General features: G+C 38.2%; 1 protein-coding gene and 1 pseudogene across 5 annotated transcripts in view; one reads left to right on the forward strand and one right to left on the reverse strand.

Moving 5' to 3' along the window:
• Positions 1-23721, reverse strand: part of ROBO2 (roundabout guidance receptor 2) — a 1747433-nt gene that overhangs the window by 331195 nt on the left and 1392517 nt on the right. The window lies entirely within an intron of this gene.
• Positions 17551-18405, forward strand: LOC111521570 (annotated as a pseudogene).

The raw sequence follows: 23721 nt of genomic DNA on the forward strand, positions 1-23721 counted from the left end.
ATACGCTTCCTGTTTAATAATGACTCCGTGGTGATACGCTTCCTGTTAATAATGACTCCATAGTGATATGCTTCCTGTTTAATAATGACTCAGTAGTGAGAGCTGCCATTTATGATCATATGCAGACCCAAGTAAGGGATAGGTCAATTATGAAGGGTCTTGGGGTCTATAGTAAAGAAGGCAGCCTAGGTGAGTGAATAGAAGTGGAAAATATTTACATTTTGGCAAACGAAATACTATCATATTTGTTTTATAATAAGTTAAACAACATAGGTACAGCTATGGCTATGGATGAACATATAAAAATTTTTGACCTCTGCTTTTTTTGTTTGTTTGTGTTTTGAGATAGAGTTTCCCTCTGTCACCCCGGCTGGAGTGCAGTGATGTGATGTTGGTTCATTGCAAACTCCATCTCCCGGGTTCAAGCGATTCTCGTGTCTCAGACTCCCGAGTAGCTGGGATTACAAGTATGCATCACCATGCCTGGCTCATTTCTGTATTTTTAGTAGAGACAAGGTTTCACCATGTTGGCCAGGCTGGTCTTGGAGATCCTCAAAGGATCTCCCAAAGTGCTGGGATTACAGGGGTGAGTCATCATGCCCGAACTTGACGTTTGTCTTTACAATGTTTCCAGGTATAAAGTCTGATCTGCTATGTCCGAAGGATAAACTAAGTGTATATTAATAATATGTGTACTTAAACAACCTTTGAAGAGAACACTAAATTACCACTTCAAGTTTTAACTTCTTTTAGTTTGGGCTAACAGTATCTTTGCAAAGGTCCACCTTTCTTGCCTACTGCTATAGACTTAAAAATGTCTAATGGAATGGTACAGATAACCTTACAATAGATAAGTGTCTTGCTCCTACTATACAGGGAATACAGGGAATTCTCTTATGGACTGAGCAGAGTTTTCAGGTCCACAAGTAAATCTCAATTATAAGACCTAATAATTGCTACCTTAGTGGCAGGTTTGTGTCTCACTAAGACACTCTCTCTCTCTAAATACACACACACACACACACACACACACACAGAGTTCCTGAAAAAGAGCTTGTGTTTTCTTTTTTCTGTCAGTCTTGAAAGTATCTGTCACTCCCCCAAGCACTACCAGAGAGCTATTGCCTCTGCTTCTGCCAGGAAGTTTGTTATATGGTGAGGGATATCGCAGAGCTTTAGAAGTGCCTGTGTATGTCAGAGAGTGAAAAAGAGAAGGTTGAAGAGAAGCATATATGTGACGTAGGAATCAAGAAAAGCAGTCTATGCTTTATCTTACCCTGGCCCGGAACCAAGCCAAAACAAACAAGCAAACAAACAAAATTTCTCTTCAGGCCAGAAAAACTATAGCAGACATTTAATGGATTGGATTGTATGCGGAGAGAAAATGAGCGCCCGAAGTCAAGCACAGGTGGGCCAGGACAGGCAGGCTGGAGACGTCACTGAAGATGATATCCAGCTCCACACAGGTCAGAGTGCCCAGGGCAGATTCACGACTGATGGAGTTTTTGGCCTCTTCTCACTTTCTGTTCAGCCTTTGTTCCCTCAAAATCTCTGGCCACCCTATTGTTTCTTTGGCTACTACCTAATCCACGTATAGCTTAATACATTGCCGAAATGATCACTTTTTATCTACCAACCAAAACTATCACTTCTCCATGGTGGTTGAGTTCATTTAGGCATTAGGAGAGAAGTACCTGTTAGTTTTAAGAACATTTACCGAAAGGTATAGTTGTGGGCAGGAGAATAGGTGTTAGAGTATGACTTCAACTAGAAAAAAGAAAAGGAAAAAGGAAGGAAGGAAGGGAGGAAAGGAGGGAGGGAGGAAGGAAAGGAGGAAGGGAGGGAGGGAGGGAAGAAGGAAGGAAGGAAGGAAGGAAGGAAGGAAGGGCTTAAAGAGCTTACTCAATCTGAATGAATTTATCAGTAAAATGCTTGGGACCTACACTCCAATCAGGGAAGCTTGTTGCTTCGCCCTTTTTAATGCTGGATTAATACCTTTCCATGCCTATTTCAGAAAAAACAGAAACAAAGTACACATTTTGCTCCTGAAAAGCGTCCATCCCAATCTAAGCTATAAATAATTACTCTAAATAACATAACGTGATGATTTTCATAATTGATGCAAACAAGTAGTTATACCAATTGAGTCTTTGTTTTGCATAACACATTTGATTGCAGATGGTTATAACAATGTAGTGGACACCCATTCATAAAAATTTAGGCATACATGATGGCAGGCTGCAGACATATGAGACAAAAGTCATTGCCAGGTTTGCCTTCATAAGTCACGTGAGCAATGGCTTTTTATTGTTTATTATAACAAACATACTTCTCTTCATAAACATGCATTAAAATTTAAATCACTGGTTTATAACAAAAATATAGGCATACATTTTTACTCACATAGATCTTTTCCCTTAAAAACTTCTATACTTGCACTCTGTTCTAATCAATCTAATAAAACTAAAATGTAGGATTCTTTACCATTTCGACTGCATGGAAGCAGAAAGCTTCCCTTCTAAGAGTAACATTAGAAATACGGTGAAACTAATGTCTGAGGAAATTTAGGAACATCCAGGTTTAATTAAAGTGTCTACGACAGCATCTTAAGAATGCATGGTTGAATCAACACATCTAAAGCTATAACCTCTTCATGGTTAATAAAATGACTAATGCCAGAATATAACCAAGTTTCAACTAAATCTATTATAATAAACTGGTTTAAGCTAGAATAACCATAATCATATGCATTGTATCTTGTCAAATAATTGGTTTTAGGGAGAGAAGGATATCTGCACAAAGTACGGAGAAGAGAAACCCAGGATACAAAATTTAGTGATTTCACTGAACCCCAACCAGAAATGGTTCCAGAAGGGCGAATCATCACAGACACATTTCCTGCTTCAAGTGAGGAAGGGCATTCGGGTTTTCTGGTAAGAACAAATTTACATGGGTCAACTTGTAATAAGTCGCTCTAGCTCTCTCTGTTTTTAAACTTGGTATTGAGCAAGTGCTTTTCAGATGATTACGCAGTACTAACATTAATATTAACAACAGCAACTAATACTGGTTATTAATTTTGTGCTATATATTAGAGCTGAAGTATTTACAAACATTATCTGTTTTTATTATGATGATAACCCAAGCAGGTACAAATATGTACCACATCTTTTGGAGTTAATGCCTAATTACACAAATATTTCAATTATGTAACTTTTATGTACTAAATATACCTTATGTACATAACAGTTATGTATGTATGTCAAGTATGTAGCTTATGTAGTTATTTGTGCTATATGTGTGTAACTTATGTAACTGTGTCACACTAAGTTATGTAACATACTGAGATTACATAACTACATACCGAACTATGAGTTACGTAACTATACACACTAAGAAACTGATGGGGTTGGATTCAAGTCTACAAGCGCATTTTCAGAGCTTTTAACCCCACCTCCATAACATTACCTCTGTAAAAGGTACCTACAGAGCTGAGAACCAGACCCAGTCATGAAGACACACCAACACTGGCCCACCTGGACAGACCCCGATGGCTCACATTCACCACAGGGTTGTGCCACAGTCTTATAATTTTAATAAGTACAAGTTGGTCACAAAAGGTTCCAATGAAAACAAAGTCAAGAGAAAAATATATTGTTCAATTTCTTTTTCATTTTGAAAGTATTAGGCAATAGACATGAAAATACATTGTGTATATTAATATAATACACAATATAAGAATCGTTACCTGAATAGACATACATATCGAATTTTTGCTGTAGAACTGCCTCAAGCCATTTCAGAGTTTTTCAGTACAGACTACAAAGGATATCAACAGTTATAACACTACCATATCTAACCTAAGAAATAGGCATTTCGGTCCGGGCATGGTGACTCATGCCTGTAAGCCCATACTTTGGGAGGCCAAGGTGGGTGGATTACCTGAGGTTAGGAGACCGGTCTGACCAACATGGTGAAACCCTGTCTCTACTAGAACTACAAAAATTAGCTGGGCGTGGTGGTACGTGCCTGTAATCCCAGCTACTCGGGAGGCTGAGGCAGGAGAATCGCTTGAACCTGGGAGATGGAGGTTGCAGTGAGCAGAGATCGCGCCACTGAACTCCAGCCTGGGCGACAGAGGGAGACTCCATCTCAAAATAAATAAATAAATAAACAGGCATTTTAAGCTTATAAAAACAGTGGTAGTAACCTTTATTTCAATTGAATAAGAAAAATTGAAATTCTTTGAATCTTAAGAAAATTCAGATATCAGATTTGCAAGTATTTTTTTCTTTGCCTTCAATATATGAAATTAAGTTTCTGAAAAGGTTTTGTTTTTGTTTTTGCTATCAAGTAGAAATTGGATTACTGATAAAATCTGATACAACACTCTGGGGCTTATAAACCACATCCAAGAAAATACCCAGCTTTATTGTTTTTCAGTCTACCCCACTGCAAGTGTCCTCAAAATGTCATCAACAATAAACTGTAAAAGGCTTCACATCTCCTCATTAAACAGCCTCCCTAAGGCACTAGGCAGTAAACAGAAATCGCCTGGTTCCTAAGATGGCATTTATGAATTCAGACATAGACATTGGCACGTTCACTAAACATAAAGTGTATATTTTGAGTCCTGTTTATGTAGTAATCAGTGCAGGCTACAAGGAAGCAAGAAACACTGTAATTACCATATTAATGGACTTAATATTTTTCTGTCATACCCTAAACATCTACTGAACATTTTGAAATCTAGATTGGAGAGCGTGTATTGTTAATGCCCCAGGGCTCTTTTCTCAAATTCAACAGCACATTCTCAAATGATGGAAGACAAAGGTAACTTGTTCACTCTCAGTGCCACAGTTTACATCATACGGAATACTGTATGATTTACCTTTTCTTTGAAAATGGATGAATCAAGTCAATCAAATATTGAGAAACAATTTCACTTGACTGTTTCCTGGTGGAACCTAGAATTGCTAACCCTTAAAACATTAATACTTTACCAAATAAACAAAGATTACTACGGAAATAGGATAAGACAGTGTTTAGTAATATACCTCAATGATAAATAAGCAAAATGCATATAATGTGGTCAGATCAAAACCACATTTCTTTGCCTGCTTTGAAGACCTTGTAAAACCTCCCACCAAAGTTTTCTTTCTTGTCCACTCTGAAATGACCTTCTAATAATCCTTTAAACACACATCACAAAAGTCTGTCTCTGTTCATTTGTCTATACAGGTTTCTTTACTTCACCCTCTCAGCTCATTTATAATTGGCTGCTATTCAAGTATAAATATAATCTTTATTTTCTTTTTGGAGAAAATAAAGATTAAATAAATTGCTCTGCTGCCCAGGCTGGAGTGCGGTTGTGTGATCTTAGCTCAAAGCAACCTACACCTCCCAGATTCAAGCAATCCTCCTGCCTCAGCCTCCTGAGTAGCTAAGATTACTAGCATGCCCCACCACGCCAGTCTAATTTTTGTGTTTTTAGTAGAAACAAGGGATTGCCATGTTGGCCAGGCTGGTCTCAAATTCCTGGCTTCAAGTAATCCACCCGCTTTGGCCTCCCAAAGTGCTGGGATTAGAGGCATGAGCCACCATGCCCAGCCATGAGTATAAATAAAATCTTTCATAACATATTGAATGATTGTTAAACATAAAGCATACCAAGTTCTAGGTCATTCTCTGACACAGAGAACGTGTATGGACACCACATCAGGGACAAGTCATACCCTGTAATATGTATTACATTTGGACTTTAGGGTAGAGTGGAGGAGCAAACGGTTTAATTTATATTAAAAAAGAAAAAAAATTGAAAAGTAGAAATATTACTAACTTAGTTTGAGTTTGTCTAATGCTGAAGTTCATGGTTTTTGGCTTCACTGAGCTTCCATCATCTCCAAGAATCCTTCCTTTATAACTCCCAGCTCAGGACTGTGACAGCTAAATGAGATAATATGCTTCAAATATAGTAAGCACACATGGGTATTTACCATTGTTTCTATCCTTGTGCCTCCCTCCTATAACCGCAAAAGCAGAGACAGGTTATAATCTGGTCAGTATAGTCAGTGTATTCCAACGAATGATGTAGTCTGCTTGAATCCTTAGACTGACTGTACAAATTGGATGGATGCGCATCTCCTAAGCATTATGGGAAGTTAGACCCAATGTGAGGTACAGGGCAGTAGAGAATCAGAATTAAGGAGAATTAATTCTCCAGCAAAAAAAAAAAAAAAACCAGCTGAAGAAGTCACTATAGCATCACTACACTGAACTCCTTCTTTTGGAATTTCTTTTTCATATGCTTATTGACAAAAAGCTGCCAGGCATGACGCTGATGTTTCAGAAATGGTGCAGGATCACTCTGAATGTGAAGGTTATTCTGTGTAACCAAGGGTTAGCACGTTATGTCATTAACCTAAACACTGGAACAAACAGCGTTTGTTATGTTTTGCCATGGAGACCAGGAGTGACTCTTAAATTCTGACGGAGTTACAGGAGAATAAAAATAGAAAAGAAGTTTCCAGTTCTGCCAGTTCTTGCCTTGACAGAATTGTAGCCACATGTATCTGTCTAGAAGATCTTACATCTGGTTTTGTCCATTCCATCATTCCTCTTTTTCTTAAAAGCTGTGTTACTAATTTACTCCACGCTAAATTAGCTTCAGATTGTTTCTTTTTATCCACTAAAGAAAGACTACATCAATATTAACACTGGACTATTAATTAATGGGGAAAAGCCAAGTGTTCAACTGTGTTTAGGCATTAACATGTGTGTTTTAGGGAGACTTGGATCAAGATATCAGAAAGCAATACAGAACAGGGAAGTTCAGTGCGTGTGACAAGAGAATGCAAGGAAAAGAAAAAATTAAAAGTTGTGTTCCAGCATTGTTCCTGTGATTACTGCCAAACTATCACAGATTTCAGCAGTTTATGAAAACAGTATTTTGTGTTTTCAAATATGCTCTTAAATTGTTCACAGGATGTATCAGATGGGACGCATTCTTGTCGTTTCTGGAGATTGTGGGGATAACAGGCGCGCCAGAGACCAAGAACAGCATGTGGGAGTGACACTTCACACGTTATTTTTATGCCACTTCCTTTTTTATTTTTTATTTTTCAGAGTATAAAGTGTTGTGAAACATTAACAGGGGCAATGCAATGTTAAAAGGTTCTGAACTATAATCTCTCTCTTTTATTGCTGAGATGGTCTCTTACATGTTTAACATATGCCATTGTTAATGCCAGGCCGTCATCATGACTATAAATCAAACAGAGATCAATCACCACATAATAGCACAGCAAAGAGCATACACAAAAATGATGAAGTGCTGGCAGGTGATCTGTGTATAAAAGCTAAATTAAAACTTTAGGTTAGGTTAGATGCTGGTAGTCAATTCTGGCTTGCTAGGAACTCTCTCCATAGAATGTTGGTTTGTGCATTGTTGCTCCAGCTTACAAAATTTTACATGGCAAACTGTGTTCTGTGTCTTCAAATATAGTTCCCTTCACAATTTGGCCTAAACTTTATTAATGAACTCTGTGGTAGCATTTGGTTAATTACTCAACTCAACAGGGACGTACAATAATACACTGTGTGCCTCACCATCACTGTGTCATGGGTACAGCAGAAAGGAAAATGCTTCAAGCCATTTTGGGAGGAAGGAGTGATGGGGACAGAGGGGTGTGGGGAAGGAGAAGAAGGGGTGAGTAAAGCACGAACATTCCTAATGCTCTTTTTTTTTTTGATAGGGTCTCATCTGTCACCTGGGCTGGAGGGCAGCGGTGTGATCTCTACTCACTGCAACCTCTGCCTCTGTCTCCATCTCCCAGGTTCAAGCAATTCTCATGCCTCAGCCTCCCAAGTAGCTGGAATTACAGGTGTGCATCACCATGCCTGGCTATTTTTTTGTATTTTTAGTAGAGACGGGGTTTTGCCATTGTTGTCCAGGATAGTCTCAAACTCCTGACCTCAGGTGATCGACCCACCTCAGCCTCCCAAAGTGCTGGGATTACAGGCGTGAGCCACCACACCCAGCCATTAAATCTTCAACTTTTAAAATACAAATAGTTAAGGGTCAACAGAGTTTTTGAAATGTCAGTGCTCCATATGTGTCTAATATCCAGGAACACGAGATCTGTTCCACTTCTATCTTCCGTTGGGTGTAGCTGAAGGAGTCATAACTTCTTTGCCTTTTGTCATTGGGCATTTCCTTCCTATTTTCTTTTCTTTCTTAGCCTTTGATAGTTGGGGTCCATATATGCACTTTACTCGTCCCTTCTCCAATAACGGGTCCTGTTTTCAAGGGCATGGTCTTAAATTGTAAAATGGAGTTACAGCATATCCAAGAGGATAGCAAAATGAAGAAAATCTCACTCTACAACTTATTACTTATCTAGTTCTTTCTCTTTCTCCTATCTCTAGCACACTACCCCAAGAAGATACAGACCTGTCCGTTTCTCTGATCCTAGAAATGACATACACTGTGAATGAAATAAATTTGAAGACATTCCCAAGGAAGGGCAGTTTTTCTTCCCAATATGGAATCCAGAACATTGGTTAGAAGTATTCTCACGGAACTGCTGCTATACAGTACTTGTACCAGTTACATAAGGTACATTCAGCTACATTATGAGTTAAATAGGCTTTGAAGGGTTAACAAAGAAATCAATTTTTTTTTTTTTTTTGAGACAGAGTCTCACTCTGTGGCCCAGGCTGGAGTACAGTGGCCGGATCTCAGCTCACTGCAAGCTCAGCCCCCCCGGGTTCCCGCCATTCTCCTGCCTCAGCCTCCCGAGTAGCTGGGACCACAGGCGCCGCCACCTCGCCCGGCTAGTTTTTTGTATTTTTTAGTAGAGACGGGGTTTCACCGTGTTAGCCAGGATGGTCTCGATCTCCTGACCTCGTGATCCGCCCGTCTCGGCCTCCCAAAGTGCTGGGATTACAGGCTTGAGCCACCGCGCCCGGCCCCAAAAGAAATCAAATTTTATAGAACAGCATTTCTATGATAAATTCTATCCTGAGTTCTAAATCGTCTATGACTTGCTTATGAACTTTTACAATGTCATTCAATTACAAATTGAGAACTGCCTGCACACTCTTCATTTATTAATATTATATGAAGTGTATCTCCCTGTATCAGTTAACACAAAAGGGTAAATGTTGGTTCTTGGAAAACAAAATGAGTAAACTATAATTAAAGCAGAATTCATATTCAAGAGGAATTCAAATAGAATGCAATAAGGAAGAAAAACAACGAAAGAAAGGTACGTCTACAGCACCACCAGGGAGACTTTGGAGGAATTAGCTTGTGTTGTGTTAGTTCTTATCCCTGAAGAAGCACTGCTAAGCTATTTGAAGCTGCTTTCTCAGAGGGATTATCTCCTTCAATCTGTTTTAATCACAAGTAAATGCTTTCAACTAGTATATACTGAGCTCAAATTAGAGAATCACATCCCCTAGATCTGTGTGATTTATTTGAAAAAAAGAAACACATTTGCATACAAAGACACATTCTAGAAATTAAACTGTGATCTGTCATTGTTCAAGTTGAACAAAAAACATAAAAAGGTTATACTTTTAAACAACACAAAACAAGATCAATGGATATACAAAATACTATAAATGGAAATGATTTGGGGGTTGGCAGGTGATTTTCAGAAAGAAGCAAATGCATTCTTTAGAAATGGCTACATTTGAAGAAGATCACTACATTTAAAAATAAGTGATTTGATCAACAGAATGGTAAACTGAGCTACAATTCATAAATTTGGTAAGTATTTCTTGCTTATTTTGTGAGAGCTTCTGAGCTTCTAATAGTCTTTATTACTGAGATTATTAACCACAAAATTCCCCACATTTACTCACTACTCCTCAAATTTTCCAAGTGTTCTCAAATAATGTGTTAAATTGAGTAATGTAACCAGAGAATTAGTCATTGACCAACTCCATTTATGACTAGAATCATTCCATTGGTTACATGGTTACTCCAGAAAAGCTATGAGGATGATAAAAAGTTCCAATTTTCATTCAGTGAGTATTTATCAGATCATACTAGGCGCTAACTGCTATTTTCCCTCAATAAAATGAACAACTGTTTTCTGAAATTAAAACTAAAGAAAAAAATCATTGGTTGCTCCAGGAAAGAATTCTATTACTCTAGGATCTTCAATTCCGTGGGAAAAACCACATAACTCCAGGTGAAAGCATGGATCTTGGAACCAGATTGTTTGCATGATACTATTTATCCTCTGAAACTGTTGTTAGAATTAGATGAGAATGAAATTTAATGCATACCCCAGTATGTGCCTAACAGTAACAGTTCATGTATATGTGAACCAAGTTTTAAACAAAAGATTATATAACAATAAACCAGGTGAGTTTTCTTTCTCAATTATCTCCACCCCCTAATTCCAAGAATTTGATGGCTATTTTATAACATCGATAGATTCACATTTTGCCCAAGATGCAGAGCTATCAAATAATTTTATGCTGACATCAGTTGCCTCCTGACAGCTCTAAGATATGAAATAACAAGCAGTCAACGTCAGTGCTCCTAAATCAAGCCCAGGGCCCCCATGGCACCAGACAGTAGCAGCTTGTTACTGCTAAGGAAATGTCAGTCCAGTCAAAGTGTGGCAGAATTGTCAAATCCCCAGTTGCGTCTGCTCTGGTATAACTAACGTTCTATAAGGTAACATTCATAAAGTTGTTATGTTGCCAAAACCCTGAAGCAGAAGAGCTAAGGTGACTCTCAGAGTTCAGAAAGTTGTTTTGTTGTTTGACTTCTTCAGTCACTGGAATTTCTCCCTATAGTAAACAGGTTCATTTTCTTTCCTCTGTAGGCACAACATTCAGGATCAGATAGTATGTTTTTTCCCTGAAAATGTTGTGAGTATTTGGATAGAGTCAGACGTTATGCGATATCTGACTTTTGGTTTGCATTCACCAGAAATACTTATGAATCGTTTCTTATTTCTAAAATATTCTTGTTTTTAAAATTACTTATGTCTGCCCCCTTACATCATAATTATACTTTAATTTCCTTCCACTTGGCACTTACTCTGACATCCTGTTATTATACATTCCTACTTACACATCCTGACCATGGAGAGAGTATCACTTACTTCTAAGGTGGCACACTGGCTGAATCTGAGGTTCTCGTTAGAGTTTTTCTACTTCCATTTAATTTTAAGACTTACTTACAGGAAACACATGCTAGTTTAAAATTTCATTTTTGCTATCCCTGTAAAGTATGGTAGTATTTTGACTTGTGTTTCTACTTTCCCTACAACAGGACAACAGGTCTACTTTTATACTCGATGCTACAAAAAATAATGGAATATGTTGGCAGGTCACAGTCCTATTTTGCCAGTAAGTATCATTACGCACAGATGCAGTTTTTCATTACAGTTGGTAAAGACCTTTAGTAGCACTTAAGGGCTTCAATCTCACAGTGCTGTACAGTCATCAATCGGAGTTCCATCTTTTGAGTCCATGCTAGGAACACACATTTATCAACATACTGCAGTACCTGGATCTGATCTTTTGCTGACACTTAGAGTCAGTCCTCTGTGACTTTTATCATGGAGACTGTGTTAAGATTAGAACTGGGTTATAGTCTGTGATCATTAATCTAAAGTCTCGCGGTGGAGTGTCCCAAGCAGCAAATTGGGAGACCCTCTCGCCTTCTTCATACACCAGTGTTAAGAGAAATACTTACATCTGTGTTATAAATCAATCTGAATATACATTCACAGAAACAAACATATGGGTTAAATTTTCTTGAAATTACACATGGCTATAAAAATTGACCTAAAAAAAAGTTCTTGGAAAAACATGTTTGGAATTTGATTGAACAAAAATATTTTTAAATATCTCAAGCTGTTTGGCAAATCTCAAAAATGCCAAGTGATTTCCAAGCCTACTGAAAATACCCTTTGTCTTATGCATGAGCCTTTCAAAGCTTGAAAATTGTGTGTGTGTGTGTGTGTGTGTATATGGTGTGTTTGTGTGTGTGTGTGTTTGTGTGTGATGAAGCAATGGACTTTGTAACCATTTTCAGGAGTTTTATCTAGACAAGAATAACATTGCCCAATTATCTAAGAAATTTGTTATCAGTATTGCAAACATTTATCAAATAGTGGTTTAGCTCTATACACAAATAGAGTCTAAAGGCATGTACTTGGTGTGATTAAATGATGATGAAGTCATTTGACACACATTTTCTCAAATAGCTTATGTTCTACAGAAAAGCTATTTTTCTCGGTTAATTTTGGAAGAAAGAACGGGTCAAAATGCAAATGTGCTATTCTATTAGCATTAGATTACAAACTTGATCTCATCTTATACCTGATATCAAGGTCTTGAGATAACAGTCATAAGATACAATTAAGGCCCAACTCAGGAGAGCAAGTATGAAAAGTCAACAGCAGGTGAGTATTGCCAAAGAAGGGTTAATGTGCTTGGAGCATGAAGGTCATAGTCCTGGGCAGTTGGAAATCCTTGAATATGTAAAGGTGGGCATGAACATGGGTGAGAGCCAGTGTGGGAAATATGTTTATGGGCATGGAGGGAGTGGGATAAAACACTATTTGATACAAGTAATTACATACACTTTTCTTTATAACTGTAATATATATGTTATATATAACATATATGTTATACCTATGTTCTTGTTTCATAATAAAGGTCTTAGAAACTAAAATATTCAAGAATGAAAATATCTATAAAATACAGCCCATCCAACCAAGTGTGGATATTATCTAAACAAGTTTCAATTTCTTTCCTAACATCCCATTTCCTTACTTACAGTTTGCCTAGGTCTTGGTCATCAATTTGCTACATTTCTTCTGACCTTGTGTCATGTTCCTTTACATTGTGAAATTTTGCCACCAAAAAATGTCTTCAGCATTGCGTTAGACAAACACCACTCCCAATTAGGACTGACAACTTCCAACTGATTTCAGAATGCAACTAGAGCTTTTGAGTATGCTTAATTCTCCCATCACCAGACCTCTGTTGAAGCAAATTTGCTCAGTGATACTCCAAATTTGAGCGCCTCTTCATTACAGATCTCTTTCCAGTCATACAATATAGCGTCAAACATAATTCCTTCCAAGGAACACTGTGTTTGGTCAGAAGTCAAAGAAGCACAAAAACATCATTTCATTCGGTTATTCTAGACTATCTTGTGTTTTGTGAATGAACCTTTTATTTATAAGATTATTCATACTCATGTGTGGAGCCTGGGGATGCAAACCTTGTCTTCTCTCATTTGATTATGTATTATGGTATAAAACAGTGCCTGCTTAGGACTTGCTCTAGCAAAGTTATTAACAAGTGCCTGCTTAGGACTTGCTCCAGCAAAGTTATTAACAACAAGTCTCTCTCAGCTCTCTCCATTTAAGTCTTCCATACTTGAAGCCCTGTTATCTCCTGATTGCTCAGAACCACTTCCCATGGTGCTATCTGCATGGAAAATACCCGTGCACTGTGCCCAAACATTTGATCATTTACACCTATCTTCTGTACTTAACTGTCCTTTCGTCCGTCTCAAACAAAGGACCATCTGTCCTTGGTATGTTCCCTTAGTTTGTTATACATATTTCTATTAGCACTTGTCTCTTTGCTCAGTTCTCTGTTCACTTGCCTCTTGCCTGTCTTAGTTGTCTTTGTATTTCCTGCACATTGTCTAAATTATAGCACATTCTTGGCATTGCTTGAATCCTTTCCTAGTGGTTACATGAATGTGAACGAATAAGTTCAAGTTAAAACTATAACACTTGACCAATCTCTATTGCCCTTTAAATTCTAATACTTAAATTTTAACTATCTAGTGAGTCTAACACTTCTCTCTAAAATTTTTCCAGTATAAAACTTTTCCTTTTCCTCTTTCTTTTTGTGAGACAGGGTCTCTGTCTCTGTCACCCAGGCTGGAGTGCAGTGGCATAATCACAGCTCACTGCAACCTCAAACTCCTGGGCTCAAGTGATCTTCCTATCTCAGCTGCCTACACAGCTGGAACCACAGGTATGCTACCACGCTTGGCTAATTTCTTAATTTTTTTCTTTTTTTTGAGATGGGGTCTCCCTATGTTGCCCAGGCAGATCTTGAATTCCTGGGTTCAAGTGATCCTCTCGCCTTGGCCGCTCAAAGTGCTGGGTTTACAGGTATGAGCCATTGTGCCCAGCCTAATACATTTCTAATATACAGAGAAGTACAGCACGTAATATGCCCACCACCCAAATTTATGTGATATTTTTAAAATTCCTTCATATTCCTTTGATAAATTATGAAAAAAATCTAGAACCCCTTTAATAACTATCTTGTTAGTCAACCAGAATCCTTTCATTTGGAATTGTGTGTTGTATGTATGGGATTACTGAAGAACAAAATGAATAGTAAAGTACCTTGCCTAGTTTGCATACCTAAAATTATGAATTTAATAACTAAAAAAAGATGTCTAAACTTTTTAGGAACCTCGATTTTAGTTGCAAGCCACATTCATTAAAATGTGTGATATATAAATTATACATATCAGATAATGTTTTAAAAAGAGATATAAAAAGAAAGATTTTTTAAAAATTGCTTGTAATCTACAAGTGAAGTACCAGGTTTTGCCACTAGAGGGAAGCTACCTTCAAACGCAATAAAAGTTTTTTTTCGTTTTTTCTTTTTCTTTTTTTGCCTGTAGTTCAACAAGTCCTCTCCGTTGTCTGGTCAGATATTTGGCCAACATACAAATCAGTACCCTTCATCAACAATAAATGTAAAGACAATGTTTAATTAAATAAGAGTCCTTTTATTTCCTAAGAGCTAGAAAGAGAAACAAAGAACCATATAACTGGCAACGGCAATTTGCGTCCCTCTAGAGGCAAAAGGAAATCTATAATTTGCCTTGAGAAAGTGGGAAAAGATCAAGAGGCAAAGACAGAAGCAGCGCCAAAGTGCAATCTTATTCCTTTACCATCTGTCACAATCACTGTCATTCCCCAAAGGCCATGTTTAAAAATGAGACAAGAGAGGGCTCCTAAGAACTTGAAAATGGTCAGAGTTCTGAATCACACTGAAACATCAAAACTCAACAATACCAGCCAGAAATTGCTAGAAATAAAGAGTAAAAATGTCTTCCAGTATAAGGCCACGGTAGGGAGAGGAGTTTTAAAACAAGAGGGTAAGAGAAAGAACATGATCCCCACATAAGCCTTTAGAAATCTATTTCATGAATGGTGGCTTTATGTCTTGAAGTTTATTTACTTGGTGTATTGAATTAAAATATACAGCTGCAATTTCAAGAATTATTATACTGCCATGATTTGAACAGGTGAATTCATATTCCATGTGACAAATTTCAAATTGCTCAGCTGTTGTATACCAACAAAAATCAATCAGGCATACAATTGCAGTCGTAAGTCACGGATTGACCACGTTGCTATCTTTTTGGGTTCTTAGGCTCTCTACCACTTGGGGGCAGACTGAACAGCAACAGAAAAGGAGGAGTAATAGCATAAGCAACTTTCTCTACATAGTCTCTAAGTGTGTTTTCAAACATAAGTGGGTGAATGGAAGCCACTCAACATCCATTAAAATCTGTTTCATACATACCTGGAGAATGCAGACATTATGACATAGTCAGAGATTCATTTGATTAATTTCTTATTGAAGTTTTACATGAAAAAAGGTATATACTATATTCTCCTTCACCACCACTGTCCATTCCAAGCATTACTGATAATGGAAAAAGATACAAAAGAGTCTTCTTTGTTATTTTCCTTTCCTCTTCAGAGGCTTCAATTAAAGCTGTCTTACTTGTAGCACACTCAATTGTAGTATAAACTTTCCAGCCAACGGACCTCAAAAGGACAAATTCTAACGAACAGACAAAGGCCTAGACTACTTAGATATTCAATGTTGTTCTGTCAATCAGCATGAGCAATTGGGTTATCAGTTTGCAGAAACTTTAAAAAGGCCCAAAGACAAATTCTAATCTTACTTAACAGGAGATTTCTGTATGTATGCCTCATCAGTGACTGAAGTCATTCTAATAAAAATCCTTATTTCTGGGCAAGGGTGACATTAAATAATACAGGATATAAAAGAACGGTTATTTATCCAGAGTTAGAATAATGTATGCATAAAATGAACCAGAATTCTGTGACTTTATCTTTTACTTTAGTTAGATTCAAAGAATGAACTTCCTAACACCTGGCACATAAGCAATTAAGCTCATAATGGACTTGGCCATTGCCCATATTGTCAATATGGTAAGAGCAGATTAAAATGAAAAATAGAAACATAATTACTTTCCAGGTATTATATTATTGGGTAAGGAACACAGACTAATCAAAATAATTGACTTGGTCATGCCTCAAGAAGACGGATCTGCCAGATTTAAATGGAGAAATATAGACTTTGATAGAAGATGGATTAGAACCATTGTCATCTAAGAAAAGAGTCTCAAATGCACAAAAGCAATCCTGATGACCTGAAGTATAATAATTTCATAAATAATATTACCTTGATTTATATAAAATGTCAACCATCTTTAATTTCTCAATCATAGTATGTAGTAGAGATCATTGGCTGGTTCACGGTAGCACTTACAACTTACAGGGCAATTATTATATCCTAGGCATTGTATTTAGGCATTTCACTTTACATGTATTATCTAATTTAGTACTTGACCTTATAAAGTCCTTATTTCATAGATGAGAACATCGAGGTTTAAGTAATTTGTGCTAAGTAGTTTGTGCAAGTAGTGGAGTCCTAGTTTGAATCAACTTCAATTTTACTTTAAAATGCATGATTTTAATTTATATAGTCTCTTGCTAATTATGATTCTGGTTTGCTAATATTCCAGAACAGACATAATGGCAAACATAAATAATATAAATATTTGTATTCATAACGTCATCCATAATGGTAAAACAGGCCCCTGCAGCAGATGTTCCTAATGCAGTATCTGTATTATTCTATTTGTTATTAATGGAACTAGAGTACTGGAAGAATACATAAGGTGACCAGTCATAAAACTACATCACCGGCTGCGCGTGGTGGCTCAGGCCTGCAATCCCAGCACTTCGGGAGGCTGAGGTGGAGGATCACCCGAGGTCAGCTGTTACACACCAGCCGGGCCAACATGGCGCACCCCATCGCTACTAAAACTACAAAATGGCGGGGGCCTGTGATTCCAGCTGCTCCGGAAGCTGAGGCACGATCATGGCTGGAACTCAGGGGGCGGAGCTTACAGTGCGTGGAGACTATGCCGCCATACTCCAGCCTGGGCGACAGAGCCAGACCCTGCCTCAGAAAAATAATAAAGTAAAATGAACTACATCATCCCACCTTCTTCACAATGTGGGGCCTTGTATTAAAATGTTGGACAACTTCCTGCCTCTGCGCCCCAGCCCCCGAGCAGCCCCGCCAAACCCCGTGCGGGCGCCGCCGAACCCCCGCCGAACCCCCGCCCGGCCCCCGCCGAACCCCGCCGAACCCCGCCGAATCCCGCCGAATCCCGAGCAGCCCGCCACCGCCTTGGAGCGGAAGATGACTGTGCCACCCACGTAGGCGGATCTTGGCAAGTCTGCTGGGGATGTCTTCACCAAGGGCTATGGATTGGCTTAACAAAGCTTGATTTGAACACGAAATCTGAGGATGGACTGGAGTTCACAAGCTCAGGCTCAGCCAACACCGAGATCCCCAAAGTGACGGGCGGTCTGGAAACCAAGCACAGACGGACAAGTGCGGCTTGAGGCCTACGGAGAAACGGAACCGACAATACACTAGGCACCGAGATGACCGTGGACGGTCAGCGTGCCCGTGGACTGAGGCTGACCTTCCCTTCATCCTTCTCACCTAACACTGGGGGGAAAATGCTAAAATCAAGACAGGGTACAAGCGGGAGCACATTGACCTGGGCTGTGACGTGGATTTCCACATTGCTGGGCCTTCCATCCGGGTGCTCCAGTGCTGGGTTGCCCGGTTACAGGGCTGGCTGGCCGGCTACCAGATGAATTTTGAGACTGCAAAGTCCTTCCTGAGTGACCCAGAGCAACTCTGCAGTTGGCTACAAGACTGAAGAATTCCAGCTTCACACTAATGTGAATGAGGGGACAGAGTTTGGTGGCTCCATTTCCCAGAAGGTGAACAAGAAGTTGGAGACCGCTGTCCATCTTGTCTGGACAGCAGAAAACAGTAACACGTGCTTCAGAATAACAGGCAAGTATCTGATTGACCCTCATGCCTGCTTCTCGACTACAGTGAACAACTCCAGCCTGATAGGTTTAGGATACACTCAGACCCTAAAGCCAGGTATCAAACTGACAGTCAGCTCTCCTGGATGGCAAAAACGTCAATGCTGGTGGCCACAAGCTTGGTCTACGACTGAAATTTCAAGCATAAACGGATACTGTACAATTGTTTAATTTAAAACTATTTTGCAGCATAGCTACCTTCAGAATTTGGTGTATCTTTTAATGTTGTATGTCTGGGATGCAAGTATTGCTACATATATTAGACCGGCAGGTTAAAGATGATTCAGCTTTAAGATGTTACTCTTTCAGAGGGACAGAAGAAACGCATTTCCAAAAAAGGTACTTTCAGTGGTAGACTTGGGGGGAACTCGGTAGCCCCTTTGAGATGCCAGGTTTCTTTTTTATCTAGAAATGCCTTCAAGTGGCAGGTGATAATGTGTAGGCACTTTGTAAATTCATAGTGAGTAAATGAATTAAATTATGATTTCCTGAGAATCGAACCTTGGGTTCCTAACCCTAATTGAAGAGAGACTCGCTGCTTGACAGTGTGTACAAACTCACCCGAATGAGACTTTTTAGACAGATCTTCATGACCTGTTCCCACCCCAGTTCATCGTGGTCACCTCTTTTACACTAAACGGTCTGCAGGGTGTGGTCACTGTTTCTTTTGTGCCATTTTGGGGTGGAGAAGGGGGATGTGATGAAGCCAGTAATTCAGAACGTATTCCTTCCTGTGTTGTGTTTTTTTTGCCCTTGCACGAGAGTAAGAAATAGCTTCTAGGAGCTCCAGCTATAAGCTTGGAAGAGTCTGTGTGATTGTAATCACATAGTGACAACAGTCAGAAGCTGAATTAGACTTCTTTTGTATTCTCATCAATTTGTTTTTTAACAGTTTAATGGGTACATTCTAGAGTCTTCCATTTTGTGTGGAATTAGATCCTCCCCTTCAAATGCTGTAATTAACATCACTTACAGAAACTTGAATAAGGTATTGAAACCTCAAAAAAAAAAAAAAAATGCTGGGCAATAAGTTACAAGCAAAAAACCCTGGCTCTTTTTAAAATGAGACAAACTTATCAGCCTCTTACCCTTTTGCCTTTTATCATTCTTTTCATTCTTTTTTAAATCAGCTTTCTTAGTTGAATGTCATTCTTATTATTCCATACATAAGATGCTGTGCAAACCTTGCCATCCACGTAGCCAGTTGCATTGGGAAGGCCGAGAAACTTGCCAAAACAATGGAAGTATATATTCATAATTTGTATACAGCATTAACTTTCAAAAATCTTTTACTAGCAGTTGAATAAAATTCCTAACTGATAACAGCATAGTTTTAAAAAAAATGTGAGTGAAGGGATTAGAGGATATGAATTCAAAGTCACTTCTAGCTTTTAAATTTTATGATTTTATTTGATTAAGCATCTCAAAGTTGAGAGACGAACGAATCAACTTCAGAAGCATTTACTGTTTGGTCCAACACTGTAAAATTTGATTAAGTAAAGCCCAGACTTGTTGGAATTCATCACACAACGCCATTCACCCTCAGACCTTGTAACTCAAATATGTGAGAGTAGATTGATCTGATAAAAATCAATGTGGTCTAAATAATGAAATTTAATTTCCATTTAAAATTGTGTGCTTGCTTATATATAGTTACACTTACCATGCTTCTATTTATGTCGTTATTATAAGACTGTTCTGCAAATAAGACCTTTGTGTAGTTCCAAGTTCGTATTATTAGTTTGCAAAAAGTTGATTTTTGTTTCCTCCATTGTACAGAGAAGGAAACTGAGGCTTTGAAGACATTAAGGCACTTCTGGGATCACAGTAATGTGATCCAGCTTTCTTCTCCCTATACCACGTTGTTTTATTTTCATTTTTTTTATTATTCAGAATATTCATGAACTTAAACAATACTAATTTTGCTGATGAGATAAATACAAAACAAAAATAAGTCTATTTTTCACAAGACAAACCCTACCCACATTCCCTACAGCAGTTATATGGGACAACCTTGCTCTGTGATAAACTGAATAAAACAATTTTGGGAAATAATTTTCTCTCTCTGCCCTCCCACCCTCAATGGCTTGATATATAATGCCTTGTGTACAATCTTGTCAAAATACAAGAAATAGATGATATATTTTCTAACACTTCCCTGTCAACCCTATGATATTAGAATTCTATGATTCACAGTCTATTCTCTGGTATATTTGTAAAATGACATGCAAGACACAGAAACTGGAAGTCTTGGAGTCACAGAACATCTCCCTGAACAACCTGATAGCGGAATCTCATGCATAAATTTTAATCCTGTTGAATCAATGTTATAATTATTAGGCTTAGTAACTAATGACATAGTCACTAGTGTTGGTTTTGACTTAAGATAAAACACCTTAAAACAAAATCACATCAATAACACGTAAAAGAGAACTCTGCTTAAAGAAGAAGGCCAAATGCTAGATGCAATTCTTTAAAAAGTCAATAACTAAAATATGGAGTCAAGTCAGCATGTAGACTAAGTAAGATGGGTAGCAATGGAATCTAAGTTGGGGTTTTCAATTTGCAGGTGGTATATGCGTAATCATTTTCAGTGCTTCCCAAATGTTTGTGGTGGGCCCCTCCCTCCAGAAACATGGCTAGATTGCCTTCTGACTTCTTTGTGGTTGCGTGTGGTATGTGACTTGTAACCTATGAGTTATAACAGAATATGGCATGCATTACTATGGGCTGAGGGATTTATGTTGTTACAAAAGCTTCCAGAACTCTCCTTTCCCTCAGCCACTATCACCAGGGTGTCAACATTCCTTCACCCTGGATACTGAAGGAAAGTCAATACTTATGCCAGAGCAAGGCCCCGGCCAAACTGAAATAGGCATGTAGCCCAAGGACTGATAGACCTTAGACCTTTTTTAAAAAAAAGTTTGCTTTTAAAAACAGTGATCCTTCCTGGGCACGGTGGCTCACACTGTAATCCTAGCACTTTGGGAGGCCGAGGCAGGCAAATCACCTGAGGTCAAGAGTTTGAGACCAGCATGACCAATGTGGAGAAACGCCATCTCTACCAAAAATCCAAAATCAGCCGGGCGTGGTGGTGCACGCCTGTAATCCCAGCTACTCGGGAGGCTGAGGCAGGAGAATTGCTTGAAGCCAGGAGGCGGAGGTTGTGGTGAGCCGAGATTGCAACATTGCACTCCAGCCTGGGTGACAAGAGCGAGACTCCGTCTCAAAAACAAACAAACAAAAAAACACAAAACAAAATAAAACAAAAAAAAACCACTGATCTAGAGACTGGGAATGGTTGGGGAAGGTAGGGATAGGAAGAGATTTGTGAAAAAATAAAGAATTACAGCTAGATATGAGGAACAAGTTCTAGTATTCTATACCACCACGGGATGACTATAGTCAACAATAATACACTATATAATTTCAGGTAGTTAGAAGGACCATACGGAATACTCCCAACACAAAGAAATGATTAATGTTTGAAATGATAGATACGCTAAGTACCCTGATTACTGCATATTATATATATCAAAACATTATTACATACCTCACAAATATGTACAATTGTTATGTATCAATTAAAAAATTAAATGGAAAAACCACTGAAATCTGGGGACTGTTTGTTAACACAGCATCCCTTACCCATCCTGAGTGATAAAATAAAAATTGGTACTTGAAATAACAAATGGACACTTCGGCTTCATCTTGTCCCTTTCATCTTTATCTGATGGAAAGTGGAGTAGGCTACAAGAAGCATTTTCTTTTATGGATGCAGCTGCTAGGTTCCAATTAGAAATTTTAAGAAATGAAGATAAGCTTTGTATTGTCAGCTATGAAATTAAGCATGAGTCTAAAAGTCAACAGAAAAGGTAAATAAAGGTCATAGATTTGTTAGATTTGGTGATAATTAAGATTTCTGAATTTTTAAAATGTGTGTGTGGCATAATTTCCAGGAGTAGCTGCCATCTTGAATTCTGACATGTATGTCTCTATTCACTCTCATGGTAGAGGAGGACTGTTTTCTCTTTGCTCAAGTTAGACATTTTCACTCACCAATAGTGCAAACTATGTGTACCCTTCACTCAAGACAGTTAAAGTTTAAGAAAATATGTAGTCATTAAACTCTTCAATTTGCCAGAGGGATCTTTATGGCCTAAGAATGAAAACGATAAATTATCTGACTTGTCTAGTCACACTCACTCAAAAATCTTTAAAAATATATAGGTTTCTATTTTCTACATTAGATATTACTACTTCCATATTGGTTTATGTGTGAATTGAAAGGTAAGACAAAAAATAAACATTAAAACACCCTCATTCACCTTCTCTTGTGTCCTTGCTTAGAGACAGCCATGGGAGATTTTTTGTTTCTTTAAAGGCACTTATAAAACTGATTTCATAAAATGCTTCCAAATAATACAGGTAAAACTCATCATTTGCCAACAATACATGAATGATATGATACAAGATGGAGATCAAAAACTTAAAATCACTGACTGGTCATTTTGAAAGTTATCTAGATATGTAATCACAAAAATACTCAGTAAACAAAACTTCTGCCTGTTTTTATTTATGAAGTATCAGGTGTTAGATACAAAAATAAGCTGAAAAACATCTGGAATTCAACTGGCTGTCACATATATATGCTCAAGAAGGATAAAAACTTAACAAGTTTTAAAATTTTCTGAACCATTTGTGTTTTTCTTTTTTGAGACGTAGTCTTGCTCTGTCGCCCAGGCTGGAGTGCAGTGGGGTGATCTCAGCTCACTGCAACCTCTGCCTCCCAGGTTCAAGCAATTCTCCTCCCTCACCTCCCCTGTAGCTGGGATTACAGGCACGCACCACCACACCTAGCTATCTTTATATTTTTAGTAGAGACGAGATTTCACCATGTTAGTCTGTCTGGTCTTCAACTCCTGACCTCAAGTGATCTGACCACCTCGGCCTCTCAAAGTGTTGGGATTACAGGCGTGACCCACTGCACCCAGCCCTGAGTCATTTGTTTTGAGGGATGTATTAAAAGATGAAAGAATGAGACAGGTGTGTACTAGAAACAAATGATTATAAGAAAGAGATTAGTGATCCACATTAAAGCATATCCTACTAACATACAACAAGAACCCTGAGAAGTTAAGATTCAGTACTTTTCAAGTCAACCCAGTTAAATCCCCACTTCCTGTAAATCATGACTGCTGTATGGGAACTTTGATTTCACATTGAATCCTTTTTGTTCTTAATCACTGACCTAGTGGTTTCAAAATATTTTCAGCAATTATATTTTCACCAAAGATCATGATGATACGATGGTCTTAGCATTAGATTTTAGATGAGTTAAGAGCAAAACAGTAGAAGCCAATTAAATAGCCACATATATTTCTAATTGACTAAATCTTTTAAAATCTAGTTTTGCAAAAATACAGTTTATCTGTGGAATCTGACAAATCATGTACAAGACATA

Source organism: Piliocolobus tephrosceles, chromosome 2 (assembly GCF_002776525.5).
Source record: "Piliocolobus tephrosceles isolate RC106 chromosome 2, ASM277652v3, whole genome shotgun sequence".
Classification (NCBI taxonomy): Eukaryota; Metazoa; Chordata; class Mammalia; order Primates; family Cercopithecidae; genus Piliocolobus; species Piliocolobus tephrosceles.